At 38.0% G+C, this 24288-nt stretch overlaps 1 long non-coding RNA gene across 9 annotated transcripts; it reads left to right on the top strand.

The window, feature by feature from the left end:
• The first annotated feature begins 314 nt into the window (after nt 1-314).
• On the top strand, nt 315-4153 carry LOC107825420 (uncharacterized). 9 transcript variants are annotated; one of them, XR_012696583.1, is made up of 5 exons: nt 325-509; nt 686-740; nt 1991-2051; nt 2604-2840; nt 3807-4153. It is a non-coding gene; the product is annotated as an uncharacterized LOC107825420 (long non-coding RNA). The 9 variants fall into 9 exon arrangements; XR_012696576.1 differs by having other exon boundaries at nt 315-509; nt 1991-2840; XR_012696578.1 differs by having other exon boundaries at nt 315-509; nt 672-740; nt 1991-2840.
• Nucleotides 4154-24288: the final 20135 nt, after the last annotated feature.

Raw genomic sequence — 24288 nt, 5'->3', positions numbered from 1 at the left:
CGGGCTGAGTTGGGAGAGTTTTCCTTGCTCTATCATGTTTATTTCGCATTTAAGATTATATTGCCCATGATTTAGACTTATTCCTGCTAAGTAATTATAAAGAGATGTACTGTTTTGTTGATTGGCTGACCTTGTCCTCACGAGAGGCGCCATCACGACCGGGTTGGGATTTTGAGTCGTGACATTAGCGGCAATTATTTAGTGGAAATAAGTTAATTGTTGCTAATGTATTATGTATAGGCCAATGTTAGCAACAATTGAACATTTGCCGAGAATAAACACTTATTACCGGCAATTAAAAAAAATTGCCACTAAAGGTTGCGTCTTTTACTATAACACTAAGAAGTCCAAGAGCGGCATTTTTTTCGTACTCCCTCCAAATTATTTTTCATTTTCCTCCTTCATTTTTGTATTTTTCATCAAGAACCTAGAAGAATGGAAAAATTAAAATCAATTGGAACCCTAACACCCAACATTCATCTCTATGTCTAGTTGGATCGATTACTCTGGTATGTCATCATCAACTTCATTTTCATTTTCTTTTGATTGCTACTAGATAAAGATCCATTATTTTCCTAATAAATTAATAAAGAACATCAAAATAGTTTGAGTCTCTCTTGTTGTTGCATAGTTTTTGTGCTTTTTCTTATTCATCGTCACTCGTTAATGAGATACGAACCACTAGGCACGCTTTTTCCTTTGAAATTGAAGAAGCCAAAAGTTGTGCCTACGAGCTCAAGGTACCTTCTAATCTCTTTATTTTATTTATTCTGATAAATTGCAAGTATCTATTAGGGATTTTTTTCAAAATTTTTTTTGCATCAGGTGCTTTGTGAACTATTATTAATTTCTGGAGTATTTATTTTTATTTTATTTTATAGTCATGTTCTTTTGGCCATTGAAATTATTTGTATCCAGAGAATGAAATTTACTCTCTGAATACAGTAGATCTGAACAATAAAAACAAATCTTGAGAAACTATAGGTAAAAAAAGTAGTAAGAAAGAAATCTTCAAAATGTTTGTGGATACAAAGAACTTTGGATATGTAGTTGCTCTGAATAGTCCAAATTTAATTGTTTCTAACTAAATATATAGATAAAAGAAATGAGAAAAGATAAATAAGTTATTTTAATCCGATAAGTACCGAAAGAATCGAATACGCAGACCAAAAAGCTAGTGTTGATCCCTTAAATAATATTACTCTACCCATGTGAATCGGGCTATAATTTTCAATTTGCTCTTTTGATGAATTACCTATTAAAACTCTTTCTTCAAACAAGGTGTTATTGGATAGTTTTATATGAATTCTTTATATTAGGGGATAAACAAATGAAAAACCAAAAGGCGTCATGCTTTTATCTATAGCTTATCAAGAGATTTTTGGATAGATGTATTAGCATTATGTTCAATCTTTTTATTACCCCTCTATAATAAATGAATATTCTAGAAGTTAGGTATGCACAAATGTACTTTGTTATAATTGTCTTTCTGAATTATTGTAGCTCTCAAGAGAGTACGGACTGAAAATAGTGAGAATTTTATTATCGTGATCAGTGATATGCTGCTCTGTTTCCCTTGCACAAATAGATCAGAAACTATTACAAGGTACTAGGGAAGCCAAATGTAGTACAGTGCAAAAGCTAAATACTAATCCTATTCTACTAGATTTTTGCTGTACTTGGAAACTTAAAAGATTTATTTTCTATCCACAATGTCGTTGTTGCAGTAGTTGGATAAGTTCCTGCTACTGAGCATTACTTTGTTCATCTTCAATGGGATTAGTTTATTGTAAATTTGTCTTCTTCTACTTCTCTTTAATATTCTTATGTCTACATCATTAAAATGATGTTCGATAGAGGAAAATTAGTTTTTAACATCTAACTTGATATCAACACAGAGTTTGGTGGAGATTTTCTTAAGCCCACATTGGAGACAGGTTTATACATTATAATATGTCTACTTATTTTCTAATATATTGATATATACTAGGTTTTCGAGGCAAAAAGCAGCCATGCACAACTGACATAAACACCATGAATGCTATTTCAAAGTAAAGATTCCTTTTCTTTTTTTCATATTTGAATGTATGTTTCTCATCTCCATTCTGCAACTTGCTATCTCTGCAATATCTATGGTAGTTGTTAGATCCTTATTTTCAGGCATGTTGCTAATTTGTTAGTATAGCAATGTTAATAAATTCTCATAGTTCTAGATTATTTTAAACTTCTAAATGCTTTAATGTGATTGGAGACATGATGTAATATGTTGGTGAATGAAATCTAAGTTGCATATTTTTTCTCTTCTTTTCTTTATTCACTTTCATTTACATTTCATTTGTGCCTTGTTTTTCATTCTATTATTCATTTTTGTCCTACTTGAGTTTGATCAGTAGCATTTGCAGAATTGAGTTTGTCCGGCATTCCCCTAGAGATGTGAACAAACTTTTTGAGTAATTAATTTCAGATAGCTATTCCTCCATCGATCATATATTCGTACATGTGTATTATATTGGATATTGTCCTTTTATCTTCCGGTTTTTGAATTCAATTGCTCGGATTCATTGGTGTATCAAAATATATGGGAATATATATTTTGATTCTAGTTATGAAGATTATGAGATGGTCCAGTACCCAAGGTGAGAAAGATCAAAGGTGCCAAAGCTGCTATTGCTTCTCCTAGTTCGACTCCAATAGATATCAAGTATCAAAGCGGGAAGCATAAAGGGAGTGGACATGCTTCTGATAGAGGACTCTATGAGAAAATCAAAGTTGGATGCACAGATACCTCTGAACCTCATTCAAGTGGTAAAAAGAAAACATATGGGGAAGCTGCTATTAAGGTATATGAGTGCTTTACTTTGCTTCCAACTTTTTATATATTTGATCAGTGTCTATGGTTCTAGTGACATCTTACTTTGCCTTGAAATTAAGAATAATTTCTATTGAAAAAGTAGAAGGTCATTTTTATGTCATCCTTGAATAATTTATATATAATGGGGATCATCTACTACTTCCCTAGTTAACTTTTAAGTAAAACTTGTTTAAATTACTCTTTAATTGTCTCAAAGAAAGAAAGCAAAATTTGATAGTATCTGTACTTGTCTAATATGGCAATATCTTCTGAAAGAAAAGATTTCGAAAGGTCGAATAAGAAAAAGTTGTATATAAACTATCAGTATTTGTTTACCAGCAAGCATAAAAAATTTATACACCAAACATACATCAAGCATTTTATTCTTTTGACTGAACATAAGTAAATTAATAAAGTATAAAAAACCAAGTAATGCCATTTATCTTATAGAATGAACAACTAAAAAACATAATTTAATTATATTGTTAGCATGGTGCAGATTCAGTTTAGATTTTTACCATTTCATATAATTGTAGTGGAATAGCGACACGAGCAAGTGGTCTTGTAAGTCTAAAGTACAAAAGTAAGTAGTTTGTGAAAAATCAAGTTGAAAGAGCTACTTGTCACATAATATAGATTGTTAGGATCCTTGTATATTGACCTTCTGCTATTAATTGAAATTTGTTTTGAGGATTTTATTTATTTTTCCCTTTGTGTTGGCTTAAAATTCTGCATGCATAACATATAAGTGAATGAGGAATATATGCTTTGAAAGTTGACACTACCAAACTCTTCAGTATATGCTTTATTGCAAAATTCCAGAAATTTCTCTGGTAGTGCTTAAAGCAATTTTATGGTTATCAGGTTTAAAGTAGTTGTGCAATTATCACAGTCATAGCTTATCACTACAACAAAAGAAATACTAATTTTATACTTTAATTTGTTTCCTGTAAAGGTACTGCATTATGAAAGGCATATAATTTTGGAGACTAGTGGCGAGGTATATATGGTATGTGAAGCCAGACAACTATTCTTTGAATAGTAAAATAGAGATTAAATAGTTGTTCAGATAATCTGGCATGTGGAAGATTTATCGTGATCAAGAGTTGGAAAGACTTTAATGGCATCATTTATTGTATAGTATTGTAGCAATTTGATAATGCCATTAGTAGACAGCAAATCACACCAGTTATTAAATTCAAATAGTTTACCTTTTTGGATATGTTGTTGATACTTTGAAACTATGGATTAGTATATTTTGTTGTGAATTTAATGAAGTGTATTAAACTTTTTGAAAATGAATCTTATTCTTATTATAATTGAATTTGAATTTGCATAATGTGCATTACAGGTTATGAAAGAAACCTTTCTTAATTCTTACTAGCAATAAGAAAGTTCGTTAAGAAGGCAATCAGATGGGTTTTACTGCCTATAACAAAAGCTTTTAAATATATAAACAAAGACCAATTCATAGATAGTTGTAGCGACAATTATATCTATCGCTAAAAGAACACTTTTTACTAGCAATTGAGTAGGTCTTTACCAACAATAACAAAAGCCATAAAATGTATGATGTTCGATATCATAGGGGAGTTTCAGTGACCATTTTAATTATCGATAAATAATTGTCGCTAAAACTCATGTACGTTTAGCGGCAATAAAAGGGATATTTACCAGCACTTTGTGCAATGGCCGCTTAATCCTTTAGCGACGCTGGCAATACCGGCCAAAGTCTAATTGCTGGTAAATGTTTTAACGTCAATTTTTATTGCCACTAAAGAGCATATTAATTGCTGCTAATAGACTTTTTTGTAGTAGTGTACCCATTCACCCCCGATCCCGAATATATAATTGGTTTTGGAATCCGACCTCAATTTGAGGTCTAAATCCCCAAATTTTAATATTCTTAGGTTTTACCCAAAATTTCAATTCCACCATGAAAACCCTAAATTCTAAGATGAAATCTTGTAAAAAGAAGTTAAGGAGTAAAGAAAATGAGTTGGAAATCACTTACTAATATTTTGGAGAAGAAAGATTGTTTGAAAAATCGCCTCTTATGTTTTTAGGGTTTTGAAAAGTAAAAAATAACTGAAATTTCCGTTTAAAAATACCCCTCCCAGACCCTCTCTGCGGACCGCACAAAAAGGATTGCGGCCGCGGAGCTCACCGCGGAGAATGTTGACTGCTATGATATGATTTAGTATTTTAGCCATAACTTTCTCTATAGATATTTAAATTGTGCTTTCTTTACCTTTCTAAAAACTAGACACGAAGGGATACAACTTTCATTTTTAAATCATTTCAAAATTCCTTGTAGATCAAAAGATATAGGCTCCCGAAGTTAGACCAGTGAACCTGCAGATTCTTCCTCACCGCGGACCGCACAAAATCGAGTGCGGCCGCAAAGTCCCTCCACCGCAGACCGCACAAAATCCTTTGCGGCCGCAAAGTCCCTCCACCGCGGACCGTACAAAATCCTTTGCGGCCGCAAAAGGCCCCTCCGCGGTAGCACAAAATCATGCGGACCTCACTGGCGGGTTCAGAGATCTGCAACTTCTCTGAACCTGCAACAACTATGTTTTAAGTCTAAAACATCCTGGACGATACCCGAAACTCAACCGAGCCCTCGGGACTTCAAACCAAATATGCATACTAACTCAAAATATCATATGGACCTACTCGTGCGATCACATCATCAAAATAACATATAAAACAATAAATTAAACCTCAAACTCGATATTTTCATCAAAAACACTCAAAGTTCATAATTCTTCAACCGGAAGTCCAACTCACGTCAAATAAACTTTGTTTTTTTTACCAAATTTCACATTTATGTTTTAAATACTATGACAAGTTTGTACCGGGTTCCGGAACCAGAATACGGGCCTGATACCAATGGTTTCAAATATTAATTCTTTTCTTCATTTCTTAGATAATTCAGTAAAACAATTTATTTCAAAAATTGATTTCTAAGGCTTGGGACCTCGATTTCATTTTCGGGCATACGCCCAAGTCTCATATTTTACTGCGGATCTCCTAGGATCGTCGGAATACAGATCCGGGTCTGTTTGCTCAAAATATTTACCAAAGTCAATCATAATCAAATTTTAACTCTAGAAATATCTATTTCTCATATTTTCACATAGAAGGCTTTTCGGATATAGGTCCGGACCACACACACAGGTCGAGGTAAGGTAAAAAGAGAGGTTTTAAGGCCTCGAGACACTAAATTTACTTGAAACACAAGTGATGACCTTTTGGGTCATCATATTCTCCACCTCTAAAACAACCGTTCGTCCTCGAACGGACATAAGAAGGAAGTACCTGAGTCGGCAAAAAGATGGGGATAACGGCTCCACATATCGGACTCGGACTCCCAGGTCGATGCCTCAACAGGCTGACCTCTCCACTGACCACGAACAGAAGGGAAACTCTTCGATCTCAACTGACGAACCTGCCAGTATAGAATAGCTACCGACTCCTCCTCATATGACAAGTCCTTGTCCAACTGGACAAAGCTGAAATCCAACACGTGGGATGGATCGCCGTGATACTTCCGAAGCATGGACACGTGAAACACTGGATGCACGACTGATAAACTCGACGGCAACACAAGTCTGTAAGCCACCTCTCCCACTTGATCAAGAATCTCAAATGGGCCAATGAACCTAGGGCTAAGCTTGCCCTTCTTTCCAAATCTCATCACGCCCTTCATAGGCGATACCCGGAGCAATACTCGCTCACCGACCATGAATGACGAATCACGAACCTTACAATCGGCATAACTCTTTTGCATGTACTGAGCTGTACGAAGCCTATCCTGAATGATCCTGACCTTGTCCAAGGCATCCTGCACCAGATCCGTACCCAACAACCGAGCCTCTCCCGGCTCAAACCATCCAACTAGAGACCGACACCGTCTACCATATAAAGCCTCATAAGGAGCTATCTGAATACTCGACTGGTAACTGTTGTTGTAGGCAAACTCAGCTAAAGGCAAAAACTGATCCCACTAGCCTCCAAAGTAAATGACACAAGCTCGGAGCATATCATCCAAAATCTGAATAGTGCGCTCGAGCTGCCCGTCTGTATAAGGATGAAATGTTGTGCTCAACTCAACCCGCATGCCCAACTCATGCTGAACTGCTCTCCAGAAATGCGAGGTAAACTGCGTACCTCGATCAGATATGATAGACACGGGCACACCATGAAGACGAACAATCTCCCGGATATAGATCTCAGCTAACCTCTCGGAAGAATAGGAGACTGCCACATGAATGAAGTGTGATAACTTGGTCAGCCTATCAACAATAACCCACACCACATCGAACTTCCTCTGAGTCCGTGGGAGTCCAACAACGAAGTCCATAGTGATACGCTCCCACTTCCACTAAGGGATCTCAATCTTCTGGAATAGACCACCAGGTCTTTGATGCTCGTACTTAACCTGCTGACAATTCAAACACCGAGCCACGTATGCAACAATATCCTTCTTCATCCTCCTCCACCAATAATGCTGCCGCAAATCCTGATACATCTTCGCGGCACTCGGATGAATAGAGTACCGGGAACTATGGGCCTCCTCTGAAATCAACTCTTGGAGACCATCCACATTAGGCACACAAACTCGACCCTGCACCCTCAAAACTCCATCATCTCCTAAGGTAACCTGCTTGGCACCTCCGTGCTACACCGTGTCCCTAAGGACACACAAATGAGGATGATCATACTGCCGATCTCGGATACGCTCCAATAATGAAGAACGAGCAACTATGCGAGCTAACACACGGCTGGGCTTAGAAACATCCAACCTTACGACTGATTGGCTAAAGCTTGAATATTCAAAGCAAGCGGTCTCTCACCGACCAGAATATACGCGAGACTGCCCATACTGGATGACTTCCTACTCAAAGCATCGGCCACCACGTTGGCCTTTCCCAGGTGATATAAGATGGTGTATCATAGTCATTTAATAGCTCCAACCACCTTCTCTGCCTCAAATTTAGCTCTTTCTACTTGAACAAATACTGTAGACTTTTGTGATCCGTGAACACCTCATATGCCACGCCATACAAATAATGCCTCCAAATCTTCAATGCGTGAACAATGGATGCTAATTCCAAATCATGAACCGGATAGTTTTTCTCATGAATCTTCAACTGACGCGAAGCATAGGCAATGACCTTGCCATCCTGCATCAACACCGCACCAAGTCCAATACGAGATGCATAATAATAAGCTGTATAAGGCCCTGAACCCGTGGGCAAAACCAACACCGACGCCGTAGTCAAAGCTGTCTTGAGCTTTTGAAAGCTCGCCTCACACTCGTCCAGCCATCTAAACTGGGTAACCTTCTGGGTCAACCTGGTCATCGAGGCTGCAATAGATGAAAACCCCTCCACAAATTGACGATAATAGCTTGCCAATCCCAAGAAACTCCGGATCTCTGTAGTTGATGCGGGTCTAGGCCAGTCTTTGATTGCCTCTATCTTCTTTGGATCTACCTGAATACCCTCTGCTGAAACAACATGACCCAAGAAAGAAACTGAACTCAACCAGAACTTACACTTCGAAAACTTATCATACAACTGACTATCTCTCAAAGTCTGAACAACCACTCTTAGATGCTGCTCGTGCTCCTCCCGGCTGCGGGAATAGATCAAAATATCGTCAATGAAGACTATCACGAACGAATCCAAGTAAGGCCTGAATACTCGGTTCATCAAATCCATGAAAGTTGTTGGGGCATTTGTCAACCCGAATGACATCACCAAGAACTTTTAATGCCCGTATTGAGTGCGGAAAACTGTCTTAGGGACATCAGGTGCCTTATTCCTCAACTGATGGTAGCCAGATCTCAAGTCAATCTTGGAAAACACTTTGGCACCCTAAAGCTGGTCAAACAAATCATCAATCATCGGCAATGGATACTTATTCTTGATTGTAACCTTGTTCAACTTTCGGTAATCTATACACATTCGCATCGATCCATCCTTCTTCTTAACAAATAACACCGGCGCACCCCAAGGCGAGACACTAGGTCCAATGAAGCCTTTTTCAAGCAAGTCATGCAACTGCTCCTTTAACTCTTTCAATTCAGGTGGGGCCATACGATACGGCGGGATAGAATGGGCTGGGTTCCCGGAGCCAAATCAATGTAGAAGTCAATATCCCTGTCGGGTGGCATACCTGGCAAGTCTGAAGGAAATACCTCAGGAAACTCATGAACAACAGGCACAGAATCAATAGAAGGAACATCGACACTAGGATCACGAACATATGCCAAATAGGCCAAACACCTCTTCTCGACTATATGTCAAGCCTTCAAATATGAGATAACACTACGGGTAGAATGACTAGGAGTCCATCTCCACTCTAAACGAGGAAACCCCGGCAAGACTAAGGTCACAGTCTTGGCATGACAGTCCAAGATAGCGTGGTAAGGTGATAACCAGTCCATCCCCAATATGACATCAAAATCAACCATGTCCAGAAGTAATATGTCTACTCGGGTCTTAACACCCCCAATCACAACTATACAAAAACAATGGACACGGTCTACCATAATAGAATCACCCACCAGTGTAGACACATATACAGGAGCACTTAAAGAATTACTAGGCATGATCAATTACAGTGCAAAATAAGATGTCATAGGAGTGCGTAGATCCTGGATCAAATAGAACTGAAGCGTCTCTACTACAGACCAGAACAGTACCTGTGATAACTGCATCGGAAGCCTCAGCCTCAGGCCTAGCTGGAAGAGCATAACATTGGGACTGGGCCCACCACCCTGGACTACATCTCTGGGATGACTTGTTGCTGGCTAGCCTCCACCTCTAGCAGCCTAACCTCTACCTCTAACACCTCTACCTCCACCTCTAGCACCTCTACCTTCACCTCTAGCCGGCTGAGCGGGCTGTGGAACACTCGATGCCTGAACCATGGCACGGGAACCCTAATGCTGAGAATTGCTTGATGCTCGAGGGCAAAATCAACAATATACCCCATCTCTCCATAAGTATAACAAGCCCTCAGCTACTAAGACTGCTAACCCTAGCGACCTGAATAACCACCCCAAAAACTCTGGAGTGGTGGTGCACTGATAGGAGCTGGTGATGCATTGTAGGACTGCTGATCAGAATACTGCATATGAGAACCACGGCCACCTGAAGCACTGTGAGAAACCTGAAGTGTTGACTGAAAAGGCCTAGGAGGATGGCCTCTACCATACAAATCCCTGCCTCCAGACGAGGCGCCACTGAATCTGCCTGAATGACAAGGCCTCTTGTCAGATCCCTGATCACCTCCATACGATAAAACTATCTCAACTCTCCTGGCCACATTGGCCGCCTCCTGAAAGGAAATCTCAATCCCTGTCTCCTTAGCCATCTGAAGTTGAATGGGCTGAATGAGCCCCTCAATGAACCTCCCCATTCTCTCTATCAGTGGGAAGTATAAGTAGAGCATGACAGGACAAATCAATAAACCTGGTCTCGTACTGTGTAACAGTCATGGAACCCTGTTGGAGATGCTCAAACTGCCTCCGATAGATCTCTCTCTAAGTGACGGGAAGAAACTTCTCCAAAAATAGTTGGGAAAACTGCTCCCAAGTCAAAGCTGGTGACCCAACTGGTCTAACCAAACAATAATCCCTCCACCAAGTCTTGGCGGATCCAAATAAGCGAAAAGTAGCAAAGTCAACCCCATTGGTCTCCACTATCCCCATGTTCCTGAGAACCTCGTGACAACTGTCTAAATAATCCTGGGGATCCTCAGAAGATGCACCGCTGAAAGTGGTAGTGAAGAGCTTGGTGAACCTGTCCAATCTCCACAAGGCATCGGTAGTCATGGCTGCTCCATCACCGGCCTAGGCTACCATACCCGGCTGAACTGCTCCAACTGGCGGAGTTGCTGGAGTCTAAAACTGGGGAGCCACCTGCTCCGGAGTGCGAGTAGCAAGAGTCCGGGCTCCTCCTCCAGCCTGAGAGACGGCTGGGGCTACAGGAAACAAGCCTGCCTAGGTGAAACTCTCCATAAGGCCCACTAGACGGACCAGAGCATCCTGGAGTACTAAGGTAGCAATGAACCCTCTAGGACCTGAGCTGGGCCCACCGGAACTGCCCGGGCCGGAACCTCATCACCAAACTCCATGTACTCAATAAGTAACAAACCTAACCTTAGGTTGAAAGCAGTGACGAGCTAGAACATAGGTCGGGTCCAATAACAATAACCAATAGCAGTTCATAACAGTGTAAAGCAAGTAAATAAAGAAGTATTTCAGAGATAAAATGTTCAGCCTTTTCATAGTTTTCCAAAACAGTTCCGCTTTCAAGTATATTAGTGAAAATTCAAATCCTTTACCGAAATCATCAAAAATATGAGTAAGTTTTAAAACTATAACTTTTTCCCAAAAACTTTTTATCAGGTAAATGTTTCATTTTCAGATAGCATGAGGAAAGTACATCTTTATGCCTACATGTCAAGATATAGGTAAAAATCATGAATGTCACCAAAACCGTGCAACAAAAGAAAATGCATCTCTATGCATGTATATCAAGTACGCATATCAAATGCAATGCCTCTCAGTGATGAACTCATGTACTCACACTCTCAGAGTACTCAACCTCATTGTTTCACATTATCTCTTACCGTGCTCAATACTCAGCACACTCAATCACTCAACACTATACAATACTCATTGCAGCGTGCAACCCGATCCATATCTAAATATATAGCCATAAGGCTCATTGCGGCGTACAACCCGATCCATATACATATAGCCATAATCCTTGTTGCGGCGTACAACCCGATCCCAAAAGTGTAATCAATATAACATGCTGTGGCATGCAGCCCGATCCCATAATATCACTCTCACTCAGGCCCACATCCTCACTCAGTCATCAATCTCTCCAGTCTCACTCACGAGCTCGCAATGTCATGAAACTAGCCCAACAACAATAATATGATGTATCAATAAACAACAACTGAGATTGACATAAGATATGAATGCATAAATATGACTAAGTTCGAAATATCAATGAAATCGGTGAGATGACAACAAGAAACGACCACTATGAGTCCTAACAATATCAGCATAAAGCCTAAACATGATATCTAGCATGATTGACTGCTCAATTACTTAATCACATGGTGAAAACACAGATATCCACAAAATAGGGTCACTATTCAGTGCTCTAGAAACAACAGAATCATAATTCAGAGGGTGCAAGCCCAAACGCCTGTCACCTAGCATGTGCGTCACTTCAACATCAATCACATAACATATAATTCAGGGTTTATATCCTCAGAACTAAGTTTAGAAGAGTTAATTATCTCAAACAAGCCAATTACAAATACTGAGCAAGCCAAGCGATGCTCCAAGAATGTTATCATGCGCGTAGCGACCTCCGAACAGAATCACTTACCCCAATGAATTTCTTGAAAAACCCACGAAATATCGCCACAAACCGACCCCCCTAGGTCCAAAATGTGAAATAATGCCCTAAAACCCGTTTATATAGTGCACCCTCTGAACTCCCACTATGCGGTCCGCGAAATTCAAAGCGCGGCCGCGCCTCCCAGGTCCTGCGGTCGCGAAAAACTGGTTCAACAGGGGCTTAATATTTTCGCCATAACTTTCTCTATAGATGTCCAAATGATAACTTCTTTATATTTATAAAAACTAGACATGAAGAGCTACAACTTTCTATTTTGAATCATCTCTAAATTCTTTGTAGATAAAACGATATAATCTTCCGAAGTCGGACCGGTGAATCTGCAAACTCCCTAGAGTGCGGCCGTAGGCAGAATTGTGCGGTCTGCACTCCTCCTTTGAGGCCCGCACTTTTCTGATGCAGTCCACACTCTCATGTGCGGTCCACACCTCTCCTTCGCCTCAACACCCCAAAATATGTGGTCCGCACCCCTAAAAGTGCCAGAACAATATCGAAGTGCCGAAATCCCAGGACTCGCTCAAAACTCAACCCAAAACACACCCGAGGCCCTCGAAACCTCAACTAAAGGTATAATCAAGTCCTAAAACACCATATAAACTTGGTCCAGCCCTCAAATCACATCAAACAACAACAAAAACATGAATTGCGTCAAGCTTAATGAACTTGAAACCTCAAACTTCTATAACCGATGTCGAAACCTATCAAATCACGTCCGATTGACCCCAAATTTTGCACACCAATCATAAATGACATAATTACCATACAGAGCTATTAGAATCATTAAAATTCTATTTTGGGTTTGTTTACACATAAGTCAATATCCTGTCAACCTTTAAAATTAAACTTTTAAACATTGAATTTCATTCTTCCAAATCGACTCTGAAATACCTAAAAACCTGTCACGACCCAATTTTTTCCTCTGTTGGGTTTTGTGAAGGCACCTAGTCTTAAGGACTAGGTAAGCCTACTAAAATGCGGAATAACAACAATAATTAATAATAGCTAGAATTCTTCTAAGATGAATCCCCTATACAATGAACAACTTCCAAAGACCCGGTAGTACAAGTCATAAGCTCTACTGAGTTTCAATACAACTCCTAAACAAACCGTATGGAAATAAGTACAACAATATGAATATAAATTAGGAAGGTGACTCCGAAGCCTGCGAACGCAGCAGCAGGACTACCTTAAGTCTCCTCGGCAAGAATCCGCACAACTACTAGCGAGCAATACTTGGATCTGCACAAAAAATGTGCAGAAGTATAGTATGAGCACACCAAGGCGGTACCCAGTAAGTATCAAGGCTAACCTCGGTGGGGTAGTGACGAGGAACAGTCAAGACACCTACTGGTCAAATGTAGTGAACAAGATATGATAACAAAATACCACGATAAAGATAACGAGGTAATATTAACAGCGAAATGAAATCGAAATACAAATAGTGAGAGCAATAAAGGAGAACGCGGGTAGTAACGAACGATAACCAAGTAAATCAGGTAACCGAGTAAATCAGGTAACTAGTGAATCAACACTGACATAATAGGAACAAAGACAAGTAAGAACGTATTTAATTGAAGAAGAAAATGCCCACACAGTCAATCACATCATGTCTAGTACACAATCCCGACCATCTCAATTTTCGGTTTTTCATATCATAATCTTAACTTTCGAGTCTTCCGCACACATGGCACCTTGTTCCCCCATCTCTTCCATTTCCCTTTTGTCAACAGATTCCACACACTACACAATATATAATGTCCGTACAATGCACTCAATATGTCCAAGAAGTCTTATTTGCCTAATATAAGTAAAATTTCAATTTCTAAACTAATTGAGAAAGCTAGCGAGAAAAGATGAAATTTGTTTCTGTTGAAATCATTTGAGTAAAGAAAATACCTCTTTTTAATTTTAAAAATACAACATTGAATGAATTGTTCTCTTTTTGCATAAGATTTAATAATTTAAAACTTAGTAGAAATTCCTTTTTAAGTAAAAATACGACTGTAACAATTATTGAAGTTTAAAGTACTGGAGTATATATATATACATAAATACGATGAGGTATGGAACATTGTAGGTTCTAACAAAAGGGATCACAGCAATAAGGGAATTTAGACAGTTTAACACTTGAATTGATAACAATAAATAAACACAGCAGCAGGAAATGCACGGCACCACCCTTCGTGCTTTTACTCTCGTTCTCACCATAAGAGTTAATATTCACTTTTATTCTTTCTTGTTGCAGCGTGAAACCCGATCCCAATCATATAGTATTATTTCGGCGTGCAACCCGCTCAAAATCATATAATATTGTGGCGGCGTGCAACCCGATCCATTTAATATTATTGCGGCTTGCAACCCAATCCATATAATATTGTTGCGGCGTGCAACCCGATCCATATAATATTGTTATGGCGTGCAACCCGATCCATATAATATTGTTGCGGCGTGCAACCCGATCCATATAATATTGTTGCGGTGTGCAACCCAATCCATATAACATTCAAATCAACACCAATCACGAAAGAATCCTGATAAGGAAATAATAAGGAAACAACAATATCTCGGCAAGGGAGTCAACAACAAGAATAAACATGTCCCGGCAAGGGAACCAACAGTAAGAATTATGTACGTCCCGGCAAGGGAATCAGCTTTAACCAAACTTGTACCAATAATTAACTTCACAATGAAACCTCAACTACACAACAAGACATAATAAGCACATGATAACTACACCGGCAAGCTCAACAATTGAACATGTAACCTATTTGCACGATGTCATAGAGGAACTCACAATCAAGAAGTATCAAAACAATAAGGAAGGCAATCACTTTAATTAAGGGTCAATGCAACACGTAAGAATTCAAGGAAAGCTAACAACATCATATGGAGAATATAGAGACAATTTAGGCAATTATTAAACTCTATCATAACGGAATACTCTCCACATTTTGATCATAAGGACCTAAGAACTCTAGAGCATATTTTCCACAAATAAATCCGAGCACACACTCGTCACCTCGCATACACGGACTACAATTAGCACAGAAGACTCAATTCCTAAGGGAAAGTCCCCCACACAAGGTTAGGCAAGATACTTACCTCAAACACGATAACTCGATACTCTAAAATGGAATTCTTGGGCGAAAAGACCTCCGGACAACTCAAATCCAACTATAACAACTCCAAAACACACATAAATCGAATAAGGAACTATTCCGAATAATAACATTTCAATCTTTACAAAAATATAAAAATCGACCCAAAAGTCGACCCCCGGTCCCGCACCTCGGAACCTGTCAAATTTTACAAAAATCCGATCATCCATTCCAAAATGAGTTCAACCATACAAAATTTACTAAATTTCGATACCATTTGGCCCCTCAAATCACGATTTTTCATTTTAGGAATTTTCTTCAATAACCAACATTTTACTCAACCCAAATCACAAATTAAATGATAGAAATGAAGAAAAATTCATGGAATATAATCTATTCTAGGTGAAGAATACTTACCCAATCTTTTTGCTTGAAAAACCCATAAAGAATCGCCCAAAACCGAGCTCTAGAACTCCAAAAATGGTGAAAATGGTGTAGCCCTCGATCTGGAAATTATATTCTGTCCGCCCAGATTTTGAGCATCGCGAACGCGGATGAAATATCGCGTTCGCGAGGAAGAAGAAGTGAAGGTGCCCAGGTTACTCATCGCGAACGCGATAATGCGTCCGCGAACGCGAAGAAGGGAAATTTGATGGCCCAAGGACTGCTCTTCGCGAACGCGAAGAGTGGAACGACATAACTACGCGAACTCGAGAGGGGAACACGAACGCGATGTAGGGAGAGACATAGCTTCGTGAACGCGGGGCTCTAAACGAGAACGCGAAGAAGGATTTCAAGTGGTCAGCAACAAAGCTTCGTGAACGCGAAAGGCTATTCGCGAACGTGAAAGAGGATACCAGAAGCAGAAAATAGCAGTTCAAAAACAAGGTAAAATGACCCGTAGCCCACCCGAAACGCATCCAAGGCCCTTGGGACCCCGTCCAAACACACAAACAAGTCATATAACCTAACACGGACTCGCTCGAGGTGTCAAATCACATCAAACAATGTTGAAACATCGAATCACACCAAGAATCAACTTACCCTACGGACCTCCAAATCCGAATCCGGACACGCGCCTAAGTCCGAAATCACCATACGAAGTTGTAGAGATCATTCGCGACCCATTCCAGGGCCGTTTACCCAAAAGTCCAATTCCGGTCAGATTTTCATTGTTTAAACTTCCAAAACTAGGTTCCTTCTTCCAATTCAATTCTGATTCATCTAGAAACCGAATCCAACCATGCACACAAGTCGATATACCTAATGTTAAGCTGCTCGAGACCTCAAACTACCGAATCAGGCGCAATTGCTCGAAATGACCAGTAGGGTCATTACAAAACCAAAACCGACGATTCTTATAAGTCATAATATATCATATGGAGCTACTCATGCCCGAAAACTACCGAGCAACATATAATTTCTCAGAACGACCGGTCGGATCGTTACACCTATCATGAAAGATATCCTCAAGTGGTGGGTTTAAATGCAATTTTAATACTAAGATAACAACAATATTACTAGAAGCATTATAAAAAAATATACACAATACTTTTGAGTAAAATTGTAAAATGTCATAGCTTAGGAAATAATAGTACTTATAAAAATTGCAACATGGCTATGATATTCATCATATTTAAAATCAATAATATATTTTTGCATTACAAGATTCTTATATATCTATCCACTGGCATGAAATTATCAAATAAATTATTTTCATTAACAACATGACAAATATTAGAAGTAAAAAAAATTCTACAAGGAATGTTGTTAAAAAAAAATAATGTATGCATTTCTGATATTTTCATGAATTTTAAAGATATTAGATATGCAGTACTTTTAGGAATATCTTTAAATAAAGGTTTTTAAATTCTTTGAATATACATAACAAGATATGATGAAGAAGCAAAAGAAAATGTTAGACAACCTAAAGCATTCATCTATATAACTCCTCATGATCCTTTATATTATCATATTTCATAAGTCCTCTAGTAGTTGGGTTTAGGGTTGTTTGACTTTCATCTAAATCAAAATCCAATATATAGGGTGTGTATCAATATGTGTCTAACAAAAGTTCTCGTCCCCCCTCCCCCCCCCCCCCCAACTGCTCTCTCCAGTTGTATGTTTGAAATCATCTACACAAATATTTAATCCTATCCGTATTCTCTATTTTTACAAAAATATTCTAAACCCTAATTCTCCTCCTCCGATTACTAGTAACCGGGGCCACATGTGGCCTTCTAGGGCCACAGGCAAACTTTAAAATATTGGTCTCCTAGGGTTCGAAAATAAACTAAAAAGATTAAGAACCCATTCTTTGCCGCTTTTTTGGTTGGAGATACATTTATATATACAAACTAGTCAAATTGTTAAGAGAAGATAAATTTTAAATATGAACTTATAGTAAATTTGATCGACATATAATAGATAAAAAAGTTTGCACATTCGTACAAATAAGTATATTTACTCCATCGAACTCCACAACTATATGTGTCACCAATTCTCAAATTTATTTGATTCAAATTCTTAAAGTTAAAAAATAATTATTGTAATAGGTTGAGGATCATGCACTTCACTACTCGTTTATTATCAATGCAAGTTTATATAAATGGAAAATGAATCAGATATTGAATAGCTTACAAGTATTAATTAGTGTAGAACAACAATAACTTACAATTAGGAATGCTACTAAACAGCCCAGATATAGGACTATGATGTCAACTGAATTATCATAGGAGTCGCATTTTGCTATATAGAATTTGGCAGACTTGTTTTTCTTAGCTGACGTAAAACTCTAGCAACCTCAAAAGTAGAACCTCAGTCTAATTGAATTGCTAAATGGCAACAACCAGAAGACCATTGTAGTCAGAAAAAGAAAAGCTAGTATTAAATTACTAAAGCATATTTATGGGATAACAACAATATTTTCTATTTGAAAATGCACTTATTGACAATAAAAAGCAAAAACTGGAAAAGAAATTAAAGAAGACTAACTAACTCCAGCTCTCACGAAAAAAATAAGGCGATGGCAAATTTAGCAAGTTGCTGGAAACTAGCACCACAGATAAACAATCCCCACAAAAGTGCATCGCTTCAAAAGAGAATACAACTGAAAAGTGTAAAAGAAGCATAATCAGAATAATATTTAGTTGCAGCAAATGAATCAAAAACGACTCACAGAGAATAGTAAACCCCAACTAATGGGAAAAAAAGAAAGCAGCAATCTCACGTTTGATTCTTTTTATACGTCGTCACTTTTGGGTTTTTCAACACACCTTAAACCTTATACTCCAACTCTATGATATGCTTAATTTAGCCCTTTTATTGAACCCCCTTTTTCTTTTACAATCGGTGTTTGCATTCTTTAATAACTACTTTTACGGAGATGGTTAACCGAGTCGTTAAACTGACTTCGAAATAAATTGGATAACTTAGATATTTACAGGTACAAAATTGACAATTTATTTGGGTTAATCCTGTTAGGAGACAAAAAAAATTGTATCTAAACCATAACTTCAGAAATAGTTAATGTAATAACAATTTTGCAAAATTTAAACAAAATCACCTTGGTTTCTTTTTTAAGTTTAAATATAATTATGGACAAATACCTAATATTCTGAGATATTTTTCATCTCCAGGAGACCAATTGGTACAACTTTTCATTTCCATCTACTCCTTTTTATTTTTTCTCTCTATGCATTTGATAGCACAAATAGAGGAGTGGAAGGCCGTAAAACTTTTGTATCTCAGAACCCAACATCTTATTTTCAAAAAACTCCAACTGAATCATTGTTACAAAAATCGTCCAAGTGTAAGAATGTAATTTACATATATCTGTTAAAATTTAAATGAATATTACAAAAATGGGCAACAAATATCAAATTGATGCAAATTTGATTGTTAAAATTTTGCTAAAATCACGTAAGAAATTCGAGAAGAAAACCTAAGAATCTTTAAAACAGAGACATAAGATTTACCTTGCGCTCTAGAATCCTCATTGGAGGCTACTCCCTAATCCTCCATGGAGAAGAGTGATATTGTCCATATTCCGGCGGTAATGAGTAATCCCCGTTCTTTAGGAGTGTTAATGTTAAACGACCCCTAAAGGTTGACGTTTAGAGTTAATAAAAGGAAGAGACGCATTCGTTAAGAATATTAAAAGTGGCGTTTGTATTCTTTTTTTTTTTTTTTTTTGGAAAAGAAACTGGAAAATAGAGGAAAAAGATAAATGAGATCTCTAGTTAGTGAGGCATGCCACATCACCGGCTGATGGCCCTAAATTATATTTATATATAGTTATAATTTCACATGAAAAAGTAGCTAAACATTGATATATAAGTTTCAGAACTGTAGCATATATTAAAATTGCAATCACAAAAGTTGCTATTTATGAATTTTTCCTTGTTATCATGCATATATAACTACTTGGGATTGGTTATGCATTTGTACATCTATTTTGGGCATAACAATTAACAAAGGAAATATAAAAGAGATGGGCCTTCAAATTTAGGCAAACGTAACACGTGACTTTGAAAGAATGGACATTTTAATTGGATCGGGTAACCAAAAGTAGAATACCATGGAAGATAAAAATTTGGGAAATTTTCTTTATCATCCCTTCTTCCACCTTTATGTACTTGTTCGATGTTAAGTAAGGATTACTATGACCAAAGCTTTGGTCTAATCGTAAAAGCAGACGCATGATGTATGGTTGACTTATATTAGTATTATTTGTAAAAGTGTATCAAATAAAGTAGAATGTTATGAAAGGGCAAAAATACAATGAATGAAACAACTGTTCCCATATATTCAGCTACTAGAGAGTGGATGTCCGTGCTTGAGCACGGGCCCAATATTCGCAGGAACTCGTGTTACATAGACTGTATGAGATCGATTAAAAGCTTACAAGGTGGATAGTTATATTTGATATAGAGCTTTAAGATGAGTACCACAAAAGGTAACTCTAGTCTATGAAAATGAATATAGACATAGATACATATCATTTCTCTTTTTCTAGTTAAGAAATAACATTATATCCATCAGAAAAGTTAATGAACATTCAGATACTTTCACATTCCACTATGAATTGCATCACTTGACAAAAAAGTTATTAAAAGTTTTAGACCTATAAATTATGTCTTAACACTAAAAAGAGATACCACAGGACATATCAATTCCCCCAATAAGAAAGAGCTCATAATCACTGCTGGTGAACATCTCTCCTCCCGCACCTACTCTTACTAAAAGTCTAGTCTCTCTCCGGTCGAAGAGAGATATTCACAAAACCCGATTTCTTTTATACAGTCAAACAGAAAACTTCCAATGAAAACTACCATCAAGTCAGTTTTAACCATGAACATAAAGCCATGCTCTTTCTAGCTGCATCCTTGATCTCTCTGTCTGGATGAGTCTAATACAAAAAAAATGATTACAAAGAAGTCACATTATATGGAGAGTACTATAGTTATTAAGGAGCGACAATAAAAGAAAGTCTCAGTCGGCAAAATTAGTGAAAAGCCAAAATATATCATGAGCTGCAAATGTGCATAAGAGGTTTGAATATGTAAAATCGCAACGCTTCAGGTGAGAAAAAACTACTATTTATATTCATTGAAACTACAATTTTGCATCCATCTCATAATATTTCCTTGTGACATCTCCCTGATGTATATAGGTACATATATTGTAATGACTCTTTAACACATTCTGTATCTAGTACGTAAAAGAGGACTTCACCTCTGACAGCCATTAGAAATCTTTCCAATGTGAATCCACCTAACAATGTTGTAACAACGAAGCAAGACCAAGTGAACTTCAAGATCCAAAATAGGTAAGTGACACAAAATGTATATATGAAATCCTAAAATGCTTTAAACTGAGAATGTAAATGCAGGATGGAGAAAGAGAGAAAAGGGGAACCGAAAACCATATCAAGTCATTTTAATATTAAAAAGAAAAACTTTACAAAAGCTAAAATTGTTAAGTAGAGAAAGAACAGTTTGGACTATGATAGCTTAGGTTAGAAAGTAAAGCTACAAATTTTAAAGAACGACAATAGAACTGCCGATTTGATCTGCATATGGAAATATATAGGGAAGTTAAATTCTGTCATTTTTTCTTTTTGGAGAATATACTCCAAAAGAGGGTCACAACTTGATAAAGAGCAACTACAAAGCTGCAACACCTCGATGCAGAAAGCTAAGAAAAGAAAAGAGGCTAATTTTTCATCTCATAAAATAAAGATAAAATATGGGAATGAACAAAAATGCAGTACCTGTATACCAAAAAATTTAAAATTAAGAAAATGCCCATATATTCATATCATAAATTATATCAAAACCAAACAGGTAAAACCTTGAAAATGATCACCTTAATCTTTGTTGTAGACTGTAATTCCTCAAAAGCTAGCTTATTCTTTACTGTTATTGACACAGTATAGCGCTTATTATAAATAATCGAACAGATCTTGTCAATCATAAGGATTACTAATTCAAACATAGATCTTGCCGTCCCGGGCATATGGGGACCATCGAAGAAGTGCCTCAATGCGCCGCAACCACTGCTTTGACTCCTTTTAAGCAATTATGAACTTCATGGAACTTTATGTAACGATCCGGCCGGTCGTTTCATGAGTTACCGCTCTGTTTTCCCTATTTCTGCTTCTTTATGTGTTGTTCAGCTTCATTTCATCGTGTCGTGTTGGTTGGTTCGGGTTCGGAATAGTTTTGGAGTGATATGAGACACTTAGTCTCTTAAGTTGACCATTTAGTTGAAAAATTCAACCGGAAGTTGACTTGTGGGTAAATGATCTCCGAATTTAATTTTTATAGTTCAGATAGCTTCGTTAGATGATTTCGGACTTAGGAGCGGGATCGGAATGTATTTTGAAAGTCCGTGGTAGATTTAGGCTTGAATCGGCGAAATTGAAATTTGGCGCTTTCCAGTTGATAGTGGAAATTTTCATATCGGGGTAGGAATAAAATTATGGAAATTGGAGTAGGTCTGTAGTGTCATTTGTGACGTGTGTGCAAAATTTCAGGTCATTCGGAGTTGATTTGATAGGTTTAGGCGTCGTTTGTCGAATTTGAAAGTTTCTAAGTGCTTAGGCTTGAATCCGAGGTTGATTTGGTGTTTTAATATTGTTTTGAGTGATTCTAAGGCTCGACTAAGTTTGAATGATGTTATGGGATGTGTTGGCATGGTTGGTTGAGGTTCCGAGGGCCTCGGGTGAGTTTCGGGAGGTTATCAGACCAAGTCCGTGGTTTTGAGAGTTGCAGATTTTTCTTCTGTTCTGTTGCAGAGGTTCCTTCTTCGCGATCGCATGAGGAGGCTCGCGATCGCGTAGAGCATTTGTGGAGGCAGTCAAATTTGTTCTTCGCGTTCGCGCATTAAGGGTTGCGATCGCGATGGTTGATCTGGTGAAGTATTGCGAACACATGGGTTAGGTTACGTTCGCGTAAGGTTAAGTGGACCAAAGCTGGGGCCACACGTTTGTTCATCGCCAACGAGGTCAGTGGTCCGTGATCACGTAGGAGTGAGGGGAAGAGCATCGCGTTCGCATGGAGCGGGACGCGTTCGCGTAGAGTTATTTCAAGAGCCAACAAAGTTGTTCTTCGCGATCGCGAGAGTCCTTCCGCGTTCGTGATTAAGGAAAAATACCTGGGCAGAATGTTTAAATAGAGGTCTTCGCGATTTTTAGCCTATTTCTCACCATTGTTGAGCGGTTTTGAAGCTTTTTGAGAGGGATTGAAGAGGGATACGAAGGGAAACACTTGGAGATTCGACGCAAGTTGAGGCAGAGTCGAGAGGCAAGGACGTCGCGGAGTAGTATTTCATCCGGTTTGAGGTAAGTAACTCATGTAAATCTAGACTTGATAAATGAAGTGATACACGTTCTAGGTGACGGGCATGTGGGCGTGCAATCATAGGGATTGTGAATTGGTCCGTCCCGTGGCGACTGTATAGTTGCATATTTTGATATACTGTATATGATATCCATGTGTTTTAAAAATGAATTTGTTAACTTGGGTTGAATGCCATGTTTATGGCCTTCGTGCCAAACTGTTTAGACCCTAAAGGGTATTTTACTACTTTCCTCACACTCACACTGTTTGATTTAAAGCATATCCTTAGTCATGATTATACCTATTTATTATTGATTCAGTTTCATTACTCTACTTTCAAATATACAAAAACTGTTTTGGGCTGAGTTCCCTGATTTTACTAAAATGCCCGAGTAGCTGTGAGGGTAATAACTGAGAGAGGTCGAGGACCTGATGGTGAGGACTATATTTTTATTTATAGATCGGGCTGCGCGCCGCAGCGATATAGCGCTTGGACTGTAGGAGCCCCTCCGAAGTCTGTACACCCCTAGTGAGCGTAGTCGACTATAAATTATGGATCGGGCTGCACGTCGCATTATTATTATTATTATTATTATTATTATTATTATTATTATTATTATTATTATTATTATTATTATGAGATATCTATTGAGTGGGAGTGCTGAGTGTGAGTACTGATTGACGAGAGTTGAGTCACGAGTGACTAAAAGGATTTCCCGAGGGGCTATACTTATGAGTGATACTTTGCCCGAGGTGATTGTTTGTGAGATTTCCTGTTTTCACTCTTATTTTCACTAAGCCTCTATTGAAAAACGTTGAATATATACTTTAAAGGATTTTCATTGAAACTGGGGTTTTACGAGACATTCGGTTATTGAACTGTAGATTTTGACTTTGATATTTCTGCTGAAATTCTTGATAAAGTATGTATATGATTTTAAATGCTCGTCACTGCACTTAGACTTTATTTACTTTAGTTACTTACTGAGTTGGCGTACTCACGTTACTCCCTGCACCTTGTGTGCAGATCCAGGTGC

This window comes from Nicotiana tabacum, chromosome 11 (assembly GCF_000715075.1).
Source record: "Nicotiana tabacum cultivar K326 chromosome 11, ASM71507v2, whole genome shotgun sequence".
Taxonomy (NCBI): Eukaryota; Viridiplantae; Streptophyta; class Magnoliopsida; order Solanales; family Solanaceae; genus Nicotiana; species Nicotiana tabacum.
This window is presented reverse-complemented; position numbering and strand designations above follow the sequence as displayed.